Source organism: Dermacentor albipictus, chromosome 4 (assembly GCF_038994185.2).
Source record: "Dermacentor albipictus isolate Rhodes 1998 colony chromosome 4, USDA_Dalb.pri_finalv2, whole genome shotgun sequence".
Classification (NCBI taxonomy): Eukaryota; Metazoa; Arthropoda; class Arachnida; order Ixodida; family Ixodidae; genus Dermacentor; species Dermacentor albipictus.
Genome location: NC_091824.1, coordinates 3,766,519 through 3,780,285, shown reverse-complemented (window position 1 = coordinate 3,780,285; position 13,767 = coordinate 3,766,519).

Below are 13,767 nucleotides of genomic sequence, written 5' to 3'. Positions count from 1 at the left end.
GCCTTCGTCTTTCTCTTACTTTTCATCTTTCCTGTCTTCTCCTAGCTTCCGCTTACTTCCAATTTTTCCAGGCAGCAAGGGTTAACCTTGTGTGAATAACCAACCTAGGTTATTTCATATTTGGTTATAGTGGTAATGTACAGCTGGCGTTTGCAGGCTGTGTTTCACAGGCCTGCAGCGTCCCCTTGTAGGACTCCACGGTGGGTGGCTGGCGTTACTGCCGAAATTACAATCTCATATGGCTACCTCCTTTCCCCCACTACCTGATCGCTCCCTGAAGAGGGGGCGCACCGATGATGTTTTAGAATTTTTCGCCCGTCAAAAAGAAACTTTTCCACGCTTCCACGTAGTCCACTCCGAAACACCAAACAAACCCGTAAGAGCAATCTCACCATTTCTTGTATCCAAGTCTCTGACCCAAGTTCTTGGTACAGGTTACAAGGTATCCAGAATGGCAAGTGGTGATCTCCTCTTGGAGCTCCGAAACCTGAAGCAATATGAAAACCTACCCAAGCTAGTATCATTTGGTGACGCCAAAGTGACAGTAACTCCGCATCGAACTATGAATACCACCCGTGGCGTGGTCTCCGATGATGATCTTTTGGAGCTGACTGAGGCTGAGCTCTTGGAGGGCTTCAGTGAGCAGAAAGTCATCAACGTTAAGCGAATTAAGATGAGGCGTGACAACAAGGAAATACAGACCAAACATCTGATACTTACTTTTAACACAAGTGTCCTGCCCGACTCCATCGAGGCCGGGTATATCAAGCTCCGTGTTCGGCCATACATCCCGAATCCCCTGCGTTGCTTCAAATGCCAGCGTTTTGGTCACAGCTCACAGAGCTGCCGAGGCCGCCAAACCTGCGCTAAATGCAGTGCTAATGAGCACACTTCTGAATCTTGTGAAAACTCTCTCCACTGCGTAAACTGTGAAGGCGAGCACGCTGCATACTCGCGGTCGTGCCCATCTTGGAAGAAAGAAAAGGAAATAGTTACGATTAAAGTAAAAGAAAACATAAGTTTCAAAGAAGCACGCAGGCGGGTATCTTTCCTGCCAAAGCACACCTTTGCCGAAGTGGCGCGTCAGGGGGCAGCGCCACAACGGCCTCCGGCGGCTGTCCGACCCACACCCAGTGAGGCGGCAGTGACGCCATCCGCCCCCTCGGCGACTGCAGCTACCGCTGCTACACCAACACAACAGGCGGGGCCAACGACCCCGAAAGTGGGCGCAGCCGAGGCTACCCCCACCTCCCCGGCCCCACCCAGCGCTGGCAACAGGCGGCGCAGCCAGATCCCTCAGGGAGCCTCATCGACCTCCGGGCTGGTGGGCGCAGGGATCTTGCCTTCCGAGGCAGGACCCTCACAGAAAACTCGCTCGCAAGAGCATGTGTCCGGCGCCTCACAAGAGGCAATGGATACTACACCTAGCCTCAAGGCGCACCAAGCGCCCAAGGAGCGGCGAGGCTCCCTCGAACGCTCCAGAAAGGGCAAAACCCCGATTACAGGGCCTCGAAAGAGCTCTGTAATCTAAGGCATAGCATCCGTTTCCTGACACACAGCACCTATTCACTTCCAATATGGATACACAAATAATTCAATGGAACATCAGAGGTCTTCTTAGAAACCTAGATGATATGCAGGAACTCATTCAAAAACACAATCCAAAAGTGCTGTGTTTACAGGAAACACACCTAAAATCCAAACATACAAAGTTTCTCCGACAGTACATAACTTATCGCAAAGATCGCGATGATGCTGTCGCATCATCGGGCGGTGTCGCCATTGTTATCCATAAGAGCATTGCGTGTCAACGTTTACAGCTACAAACGCCTCTCGAAGCAGTGGCGGTTCGAGCTGTTCTCCTAAACAAACTCATCACCATTAGCTCTCTTTACATACCCCCACATTACAAATTAACGAAACATGAATTTCAATCCTATGTAGATGAATTGCCAGAACCTTATGTTGTTCTTGGCGATTTCAATGCGCATAGCACCTTGTGGGGAGACTCTCGCATCGATGCGCGAGGTCGTCTCGTTGAACAGTTCCTTTTTTCTTATGGAGCATTCCTTCTAAATACGAAAGAACCCACATATTACTCTCTTGCAAACAGATCCTTTTCGTCAATAGACCTTAGTATAGTTTCCGCGTCTATACTGCCTGAACTCAAATGGGAAGTTACGAGCAATCCTTACGGGAGCGATCACTTCCCCGTACTGCTAAGAACATCTAAAGAAAATGAATTTCCCCCACAAGTTCCTAGGTGGAAGATAGATACAGCCGACTGGGAGAAATTTCGAAATCTATCTAGACTCTCATGGGCTGATATGTCTTCTCTAGAAATCGATGCCGCTGTGGAGTATTTTACAGCGTTCATAATAGATGCCGCATCTAAATGCATATCTGAAGGAAGCGGTTTGGCATGCAGACGGCGTGTCCCGTGGTGGAACGAGGAATGTAGGATTGCTCGTAAGAAACAGAACAAAGCGTGGGGGTTGCTACGCGCTTCCCCCACTGCAGAGAATCTTATCAACTTTAAGAAAGTAAAATCTCAAGGCAGGAGAACCCGCAGGCAGGCCAGAAGAGAAAGTTGGCAGAACTTTTTATCAAGTATTAACTCGTTTACAGATGAGGCGAAAGTCTGGAACCGCGTAAATAGAATTAGAGGGCGGCAAACATATTCACTCCCACTAGTAAATACACAGGGCGACACACTGAAAGATCAAGCCGACTCACTGGGGGAACACTTTGAGAGTGTATCAAGCTCAAATCATTATTCACAATCCTTCCTAAAATATAAACAAATAGAAGAATGCAAGCCACTCATCAATAAATGTCGACAGAATGAACCGTACAATTGCCCTTTTAGTGCTGCCGAGTTGAAAGCTGCCTTGAGCGCATGCAAGACCTCTGCACCGGGATCCGATAGAATCATGTATGCAATGCTCAAAAACTTACACAATGACACACAAGTAACACTACTTACACTCTTCAACACTATCTGGGACGCAGGGTACCTTCCAACGGCATGGAAAGAAGCCATTGTGGTCCCTGTTTTGAAACAAGGGAAAGACCCTTCTTCAGTGGCAAGTTACCGCCCGATAGCCCTCACAAGCTGCATGTGTAAGGTATTTGAAAAAATGATAAATCGGCGACTCATCCATTTCCTTGAACAAAACAAAATGCTTGATCCCTTTCAGTGTGGCTTCCGAGAAGGGCGCTGCACAACCGACCATCTTGTACGTATTGAAGGACATATTCGTGACGCGTTTGTACACAAGCAGTTCTTCTTATCGATATTCCTCGATATGGAGAAGGCGTACGATACGACCTGGCGCTATGGAATCTTGAGAGATTTGTCAGAAATGGGCATTCATGGTAATATGCTAAACGTAATAAAAAGCTACCTGTCCAATCGTACCTTCCGGGTGAAAGTAGGCAATGTGCTGTCACGTCCTTTTGCACAAGAAACCGGTGTACCCCAGGGTGGCGTGCTCAGTTGCACACTCTTTATTGTTAAGATGACAACACTTCATGCTTCCTTACCACCCGCCATCTTTTACTCTATCTACGTGGACGACATTCAAATAGGTTTCAAATCCTGTAACCGCGCAGTGCGCGAAAGACAGGTACAGCATGGTTTGAACAAGGTGTCAGGGTGGGCAGAGAAAAATGGATTCAAAATCAATCCCCATAAGAGTTCTTGTGTTTTGTTTACAAGGAAGAGAGGCCTGGTTCCGGATCCCTGCTTAGAAGTGTGTGGACAACAGATACCTGTAAACAAAGAACACAAATTTCTAGGTGTCATACTTGACTACAGACTCACTTTCATCCCCCACATTAAACATCTTAAAGAAAAATGTCTGAAAACAATGAACATAATGAAACTTCCATCCCAGACTACGTGGGGTAGTGACAGGAAGTGTTTAATGAATCTATATAAAAGCCTCATTCGATCGCGACTAGACTATGGTGCCGTCATTTATCACTCTGCCGCCCCGAGCGCACTAAAGATGCTAGACCCTGTTCACCATCTGGGTATCCGTTTAGCCACAGGAGCTTTCAGAACGAGTCCCGTACAAAGTTTATATGCAGAATCGAATGAGTGGTCACTTCATATCCAGAGAACATACATCAGCCAAACATATTTTTTGAAAGTCCACTCTAATCCCGAACATCTCTGTTTTAACACCATTAATGATATGACATATGCTACACTATTTCGTAACGTCCTTCCGTAAGACAGCCTTTCTCGCTGCGTGTGAGGGAGCTTAGTCATGAAATGCATGTTCCACTCCTCGAACTTCGCCTAATGCATCCAGCCAAGCTGCTACCTCCTTGGGAGTGGCAGCTGATACAATGCGATACATCTTTCATGGAAGTTACGAAAAACGCTCCAGAGATTGAAATCAAGATGCATTTCCGGGAACTCCAGTACAAATACTCCTGCACGGAGTTCTACACAGACGCATCGAAGTCACACGACGGGGTGTCTTGTGCTGCCGTCGGTCCATCCTGCTCGGAATCCGACGTACTGCACCTGGAAACTAGTATCTTTACGGCTGAGGCCTACGCACTGCTGTCGGCCGTAAAGTATACAAATAAATCACAATTCCAGAAATCAGTTATATATACGTACTCCCTTAGTGTTGTGAAGGCCTTGATGGCATTCTCTAACCACAAAAATCCGGTAATTAACGAACTTTATTCTGCTCTGTGTAAAGCGTATATAGGTAATCAGCATGTCATCATATGCTGGGTGCCAGGTCATAGGGGCATCGAAGGTAACGTTCTTGCGGACCAGATGGCCACGTCAGTTGCATCGCATGCAGTTAATCCTACTGCTTCGGTCCCTGTCACAGACCTGAAGCCTTTGTTAAGAAGGAAACTACGAAGCCACTGGCAACGCATGTGGGACGAAGAAATAAATAATAAACTCCATGTAATAAAGCCACAATTAGGTTTCTGGCCTCCTGTAACCAAATCCCGTCGGACAGATGTCCTATTCTGCCGTCTAAGAATAGGACACACTTTTGGCACACATAACTTTTTACTCACGGGAAACGAGCCTCAAACCTGTGGTAGATGCGGGGAGAGGCTGACCGTCCTCCACGTCCTACTGGAGTGTCGGGAAGCCGAATCCGAAAGAAAAAAACATTTTCTCTTAGCATACCGCCACCACATCCCCCTTCATCCTGTTATGTTACTTGGTCCAGAACCACTGTTTGACACCAACGCCGTCCTAGGTTTTTTGAAAGATGTTGTGTTGCATGTTATTAGCCCCACACGTTCGTAGCGCTTCCTCTCTCCAGAGGATGCCGCTGCGATAATTATTTTTAATAGCACATGCCTCTGGGCCCTTGTGGTTCAAGGGCTCTGGCGAGGCAGTAGTGCTGTAAGCAATTTAACATATCGCATATTTTAAACATTGCATCAATCTTTTACGATGGATTTTAAAGTTCATAGTATTCGTCATCAGTCATCGCCATAATTTTATAGCACGCAGATTTTACGCACTTTACAGCGACTATTTTTAGGCCACTTTACAGCCAAGTCACATCTTCCATAACACATCCATAACACTACCACCAGTCATGGCGCTCTTTGGCCAAACCTGGCCCTTGCGCCACAAAACAACACACATCATCATAGCTTGCACAAAATACGGAGTCACTTTTATATTGCCGCACTTGCGTTCCCATGCTTAACCTTGTCTAAATATCCCTTCTTGACAAGCAAGTGGCGTGGTGAACACAGCATCTTACAGAGAACACTAAAGAAGGACTTGCCGATTACACCATATGGGATTCGTTTCTTGCCTACTCTAAATGAAGACAAAGTACCCTATGACATGTTCATGCTGGTGTCCTTACATAGTTTATGGAAAACTAGAATGGCCGTGAGACATGCCGTAGTAAATGCCCGGCCTGTTAGAGAATACTTCATTGAAAGCATTTGTCATATTAAGGAAATGTATAATTTGCAAAAAGAAAAACCAACATGGCTCAGTGTGATGACTGAGCTAGCGAATTTCAAGCGTTTTTAGCCCTGTGACTGCCAACCAATGGCAGAGATGTTGTCGAGACCGTCGTCAATTGTTAAAATGTCTTCTTTTGTGGCCTTCTTGCCATGTCGGTAATGAAGAAACAAAAAATGCCGTGGTGAAGTGGTTAGAGTACCTGACTTGTGACCGAGAGGACGTGAGTTCGAATCCTGCTCTAACGCACGTTTTTTTTTCAGCTCATTACTTTTTTTATTAGGGTATAAATGCCTAATTTAATTAATTCCACCTTTGCGGCGCATAGGAACGAATTACAGTTACTCCCTTGAGGACCATTGGGCAGGGGCAACTGTTAGTCCCTGAAGGAGTAAGCGCATGGGGAGTAACAGTTCATCCCGTGTCAGTTCGTCCTCAAAAGGACTAATGGTTGTGGCAAATCAGTTAGTCCCCAAAAGGACTAACCTCCTTACCCCTTTTAGTCCTTTTTTTCTTAGAGTGTACAGTGGAAACATTCGAATTCACCGCCCCCCAAAAAAGCAAAGGCCGTCATTTCCGCCGGAAAGGTGTTGTTTACTGTGTTTTTTTCGATCGTCAGGGGCTATTACTGATATAATTTTCTAAAGCCGGAGAGACTATCAATCACTTCTGATATTGTGAAACGCCGGATCGGCTGCGTGGGGCAATCAAGAATAAACGACGTGGAAAATTGACGAATGGGGTCATCTTGTTCCACGACCTGGCTATGGTGTTGGGCTGCTGAGCACGAGGTCCCGGAATCGAATCCCGGCCACGGCGGCCGCATTTCGATGGGGGCGAAATGCGAAAACACCCGTGTACTTAGATTTAGGTGCACGTTAAAGAACCCCAGGTGGTCGAAATTTCCGGAGTGCTCCACTACGGCGTGCCTCATGATCAGAAAGCCGTTTTGACACGTAAACCCCCCTAATTTAATTTTTAATTTTTCCACAGTGCCCGTCCCCACGTCGCTGATGTGGTTAATACAAAACTGGCAAAGTTCAAGTGGGAAACGCTGCAACATGCGCCATACAGCTAAGATCTGTCGCCTTGCGACTTCAACGTTTTGGGGCAAATGCAAAAAACAGCTTAAGGGAAACAGATTCGCGTCGGACGATGACGTGAAAGCGTCATTTGCAGGTTTGTTGAAGCAGCAACCTAAGGAGTTTTATGAGATGGGAATCACCCGACTCGTTATTCAATGGGATAAATGTCTAAATGCTCATGAAGACTACTTTTAAATTAAGTACCCCGTTTGTCATATACTTGCATTGGCTCACTTTCATTTGACTCGCCCTCGTATATTTTGCAGAACGGCTTTATACAGGTGCTCTCTTCTCTGTTCAGACAATAATTTCGGTGCAAGTAGTCACGATACACGACCGGTGAATGCTGGTCCTGCGTAATACATTGGAATAAATGACAGCGTCATTGAGATCTTTCACTGGCCGTTGCATATGTACAAAAATGTAAACAAGGCTGTTGAATGACAAAGTTTCATTAACATGTTTGTCCTCAGCTTGTTAATTTCATGGCCTTTACATTTTTCATATCAGTGGCATAAACTGCTTTGCTTATTTCGAACTAATATAGTTCTAAGGTTCGTGTGATATTTTCTTTACTTATTAAATAGACAAAAAACATGGAAACATTGATATCAGTTATTTTGAGCACAATTTCTGGCACATACGAGTATATCTTTTTATTTTAAAATTACATATATAGCTTGTTTTGAAAGTGCGTAGCGTTGAAGAATTTGCTTGCAGCATCTTTGGCAATGGCAATGCAGTCTTTATTCATGTATTTGATCTCTTGACAAATTGTTTAAGAGGAAGCTTTAGCACGGGCCCAACTCCGACGCGGTCTATTCAAATAAATGTAAAACGCAGAAACGCTTTTCTGAGATAACCCCGGGATCACTTTTGATGAACTTTGTTGAATTTGAAAGAGTTAACTTCGACTATCTGTTGGAAGCGGAAGTTTGATTTAGGGCCTGAATCTTGTTTAAAATATTTTTTAAAATTTGAAAGTGCGAAAAAATAGACGCACTTCGTTTACAAACTAAAAGCTCGTCATCAAAAACAGATATCGTGGTTCTTCAAATGGCATCTATTATAAGAGTCAAAGCGGACAAATTTGGTATGTCCATTTGTATCTTACGTGAATTAGTTACGTGGTGCACAAGGGTTCTGCAAAAGCCGTATTTCGACAGTGCTAAATTGTTTGAGATTCATTTGTAACATATCAATTTTGTCCGCTGTAGATGCAATATTAGATGCGATTCACAGAATTTTGATATTATATTTCATTTTTGAGTTACAGAGCTTTAAACATGATAGTTTAGTTTCCTGAAAATTTGAGATTTGTGCCAATTTTTAATAAAAAGTTGACACCCTAAATAAAAAAAATTCGAAACCAGAAGACAGTAGAACTTAAGTTTTTCTTTTAAATGCAACAAACCTCATCAAATTTTGTGCAGTGGTTGCCGAGAAAAACTAATTCACCTTCTACATGTATTTAGATAGGAGCATCCGAGATAAAGCTTCCTCTTCAGGAGGAGGCCAAGCTGCAACGTGAGCCCCCCCCCCGAGCGAAATTTCTGGCTACGCCACTGATGGCCCCGTCGGTGTAGTGTTGTTGTTAAAGCGACGGGCCCCGTCACTGTAGTGCAGATGTTAATGTGCCGGGCCCCGTCACTGTAGTCACTACCATATATATATATATATATATATATATATATATATATATATATATATATATATGGAATTATCAGTCGTAGCCCTCGTAGTACAGCCCTCTCGGGCATTCTCTTTTTCGAAAGTAGTCTCTTATTAGGGTTATTATAATTACACGAAGGTATTTCGCCCTTGTGAGCAGCAGTCCTTGAGATAGTTACGCCTGTTTCACATGATGCGATTTTCTTCGCACCGGAAGTGCGATTTCCGTCGTTTGCGATGGCAGTCGCAGTGCCGACCCCCCGATTTTCGGCTGCGACCAACCGGTTGGTCGCACAGTCGCACCGATCACTGTGATTTTCCGTCGAAATTGCGCGGAAAGCTGAAAATGGCGTCTCGCACGACAAGTGCAATGCGCGGAGACGTGGATCATTGAATTCGGTACGTACGCGAAGGGAGAATAAATAACTTTACCGCATATTCGATTCTCCCATTTATGTACGTTTGTTGACACGCTACGCAGCAAATAAAGTGCATTTTCACGTTTGCTTCGTACGCCTTTGCGAGTTGTCATTGCTAGCTAGGAGGTGTTCGATCCCCAGCAGACGACGACGAAGTCGTCACAATTTTCTTTTGTCGAGTAGCATGCAAAAATCGCGCTTACGGAGCAGCTTGAATTATTTCAACCTCGGCAAAGGCAAATGGCAAGACAACAAAGTACCCGAAGGTTCAACGTTGCGCTGAACGCGGTACCGTTCAGTTGCATTTTCTTGTCGGTTTTCAAGCGTGAATTTCCCGATGCACCTTGAAAGCTTATCTTAACGCTTATTAAATTTGACAGAGCAAAAGTGTAGGCTATCGTAATGAATTTGCTACGATAGCATTAAATCCGTGGCTTGAATAAAATATTACATGCACGTTAAGTTGCACCTCTTCTCTGGAGAACCCGCCGCGGTTGCTCAGTGGCTATGGTGTTAGGCTGCTGAGCACAAGGTCGCGGGATTGAATCCCGGCCACGGCGGCCGCATTTCGATGGGGGCGAAATGCGAAAACACCCGTGTACTTATATTTAGGAGCACGTTAAAGAACCCCAGGTGGCCAAAATTTCCGGAGTCCTCCACTGCGGCGTGCCTCATAATCAGAAAGTTGTTTTGGCACGTAAAACCCCATAATTTAATTTTTTTTCTTGCACAGAAACCAATAAACATTGACTATGTTGCGGACTTTGTATCCTTACTGCATCTGTTTTAACACTTGCTTTGAAAGGTAATTAACTCTAGAGCTAGTAGATAAAGTAATTGCTTGCTGCACAGTGACAACGTACCCTCCTGCACAATCATGTATACTCGTGCAACAATGCGAAAAGCAGGCAAACGGCCTGTTCTTGTGGGGATAAAACAGTATAAAACAACACGCTGAAAAAAGTAAATCAAAACTGTGCAGTGAAGTCGGCCAGCTTCAGCCAGTACAAGCAGTTCTTGCACGTTCACAGCTGATCAAGTGTGCAGAAACATTCATGCCTTATATGTTTCTAGCAAGTTTCTAATAAGTTAGTGATCACATATATTAGTGTGTAAACCCATATAACGATATCTGCTGCGATTACTATCTTCATAAGTAATGAAATACCATGCTACTTGCAAGAACATATATCACCCGAGGATTTTAGAACAAATTTCTGCATTTCAACTATACACAATATGTGGTTTATTCAATAAAGGACCACAAACTGGGCTTTTTTTGCAATGACAAACTTATTCCAAACTTTACTTACATACAGGCAAGAAAAAAAATTATAGACAGAAATATTGTTCTTCAATTTGTTCACCTAGCTGCCACTGTGGCTATAGCATTCTGCTGCTAACACAAGGCGAGGGGTTGATTTGTCAGCCATGGAAGTCGCATTTCGATGGGAGTCATAGGTAAAAAAAAGCTCTTGCACTTAGATTTAGTTCATCACCTTTTATTGAACCCTTAAACTTCCAAATACTATTGCATAGGGGGGCATGCTTATGCAAAATCTATCACCAATAGAAAGCAAAGGGCAGAATCGTGATAATTCGAGTCTGTAAATATTCATTTCATCAATATGTATTGTTCAACAGCACTGCACAAATAAGCATGATCAGATATAGCATACTCAATCAGGAAGCTGGTTCTGCAGATGTATAAATGTCAAGGCATGAATGCTCATACTACGTCGCACACATAGCACAAAGAAAACCTTTTTCAAGAGTTGTCCCTTCTGGCAGATATGAGTGGGCCATAAGCAGCAGAAACTTTATTGCAGGACATTGTGTAATACCGCTTATGAAAGAATGAAGAAAGTGAAGAGGCTTTTAACAGCAGTACTGCCTCATGCTACTCTAATAAGAGGAACGATGAGCAAACAAATTTCTGGTAGAGCACTTAAACAGTAACTTTCGAAAAGACAGAAAATTCCAGCTGAGAGTTGGAGGTACATTCGGCCCACACACCAACAACACGGGCGTACTACAAGAAACACTACAGCCTATGGTGTATACGTATTACAGTCTATAGGAAAGCTATCTTCTATAGAAATCAAGAATGATGCAACAAGCCCTCGACAACACTGCATACTTTCTTGGCCAGTCTGGCCTCTCACTTTCTGATAAGTCAGCTCATATTGACGTCGGAAAAAAAAGAAAGACTAGAATCAAGAACTACCCCAGATTGCACATTGTGATCCACATAGCTGGACAAATATGCCCACAAGTCAACATCCACAAATCCTCAGCTAGTGTAAGCCCATGACGTCACGTGGGTTAAACAATTATGCAATGCCTGGACGCAACTTCCACACCTTGTGAAAATAATAATCTCGAAATCATGGGGGTGGACGAGTGGACACTATGGAAAATCGCAGATGCTGTGCTTTTGTCCAAGGTTATGGTACAGCATGAATTACCAGCAGCACACAAAAAAGACAACTCATCGAATACAGGCATCGGGTAGTAATAACAGGTCTCATACAAGAAACACATACAAGACATTTGCCCACGTGTAGTTGTGTGTGTGTGTGTGTGTGTGTATTAGAACATGTGCTCCTGCACTGCATTTTGTACAATTTAACCCATAAGATGTCTATGTTGCGGTCAGGTTTGCCCCCTATGGGTTGTATTTTGTCCCCAAACAATAATCGTCATTTGTCTTGCCCGCATTTCCTTTCTTTAATGCTGCGAGGCCGGTACTTCCTAGTCACGAACGGCTTGTGCTTCATCAGCTTGACACAGCACTCTCGACAGTAAAGTATCGAGCGCCGAGTTTTCAACAAAGGAAAAATGCAAGTAAGGCAGATATGACGATTATCGCTGTAGGAAAAGACAAGCCCCAAAGGTTGTAAACTTTTTTCAGAGTGTACTGTGGACTGTCAGTGGCTGTGAAATCTCCAACATCTAGCTCTTCTCTCTCGAGAGAGAGAAAATTTAATTGCATCTAGAGAAGCCTCAGCCCCAGGCTTGGAAAACTATTCTCCATGTTAGACGGCAAAGGACTAAAGAAAGGAAGTGAGAGAAAAAAAAAGAAAAAAGCACACTGACTTACACTTACATCCATGCGAAATGCGCTATCACAAAAGTGATTTTCTCATTCCCTTTGTGAAGCACAGCTCAGATATATTTTTGGTTGCACCACAAATTGTGTATTGTGTGGCTACTGAATTCCTAAAGACAGCCCTCACTGTTACAAAGCCTCTGCAAATATAACTCAATGGTCCCTGTCCTAGTTAACACAACAGGTGGGTACATGTATGGCATGCTGGACAAATAACTCTAAATAAATCCCTCTTGAGTGCATGGCCGTTAACAAGACCTTTAGCATTTTGAAATGTAAGTTTAGCTCTGAACTGGTTAAATTGGTGATACATCCATGGTCTCGAGGTAGCATTTTCTTGAATCTACTGTGTGTAAAACACACTCACGGTTGTTGACAGCTAGTTGAATTGTTACAATTGCAATCAGCAGAGAGACCTAATCTCGGCCTACATAGCTATACAAACTAAACGGCTCAGAGCACCATATTTAACATTCCACCATCTTGCTTGAGTACCATGTCGTTTGCTTGAAAGTGGTGAGCTCTCAGGCTACATTTTCAAGAACCATTGTTACTCACTAGCCTCCACTTTCAAAGATGTTTGCACGTGCTGCAACATCACCATCATCCTTCGGGGTGAGAGAAAGCTCTATTAGAACTGCTTAAGACTTCTGGGCCTTCTTTAGGTATTGTAGCCAAACCTGTAGGTATTGCATAGCCAACCTGTAAAATACTTCCCTTAACATGAGCAAGAGCACGAACGTAAACACATAAACATGTTTCTGTGTGTCTCAAGTTTTGAATTACACATATCCTTTACGACTCATAAGTGGTACCGGCTACACGGTCTGTGTGAAGCAGCTACCTTTTGTTACGACGCTCTTCCGTGTGGTAGGCTGATGCATGGTGCGCGTTTATTTCTGTACTGTTATAAAAACCATTTGTTTATCCACTCAATACAAATGCACTGCTTCTTCGCCGCAGTACATTTTAGTTACGCGGTGAAGCGTACTAAAAGTGGGAGGGGGCCGCTATCACCCAGCATAGTATGTCCACTTAGGAGGCCTGAGAAGCAGCGGCTGCGCGAGTGTATAAATAAAGAACTCTTATGACCAGTGACAGTGGTCCCTTTCCACTTTTATTATGCTTCACCGCAAACATTGGTGTGTTGCGAGAAAGGTAATCTTAAAAAGCCCAATTATGCAACGTTTCTTAGCTTCCCACACCACAATACATGGGCGGAAATAACCATCGTGCAGTAAAGCATACTAAGAGTGGAAAGGGCACATAGGTTTACTCTGTGCTCATCATATTCCATTGTGATATAATTTACAAGTGCATCTGTGCTCGTAGTAAGCTTCATTGACAATTCTTTGTACATTACAAATTCATATTGCAGGGAAGTCTACTAAAGAACATTCGCCATTATGGAATGCGTTATTCACGTTCAATACAGGAGCACAATGTGGATTCATGCCCATGCTTTTGGCTGGACTGCACATATGCTCTTTGAGAATTGATTCG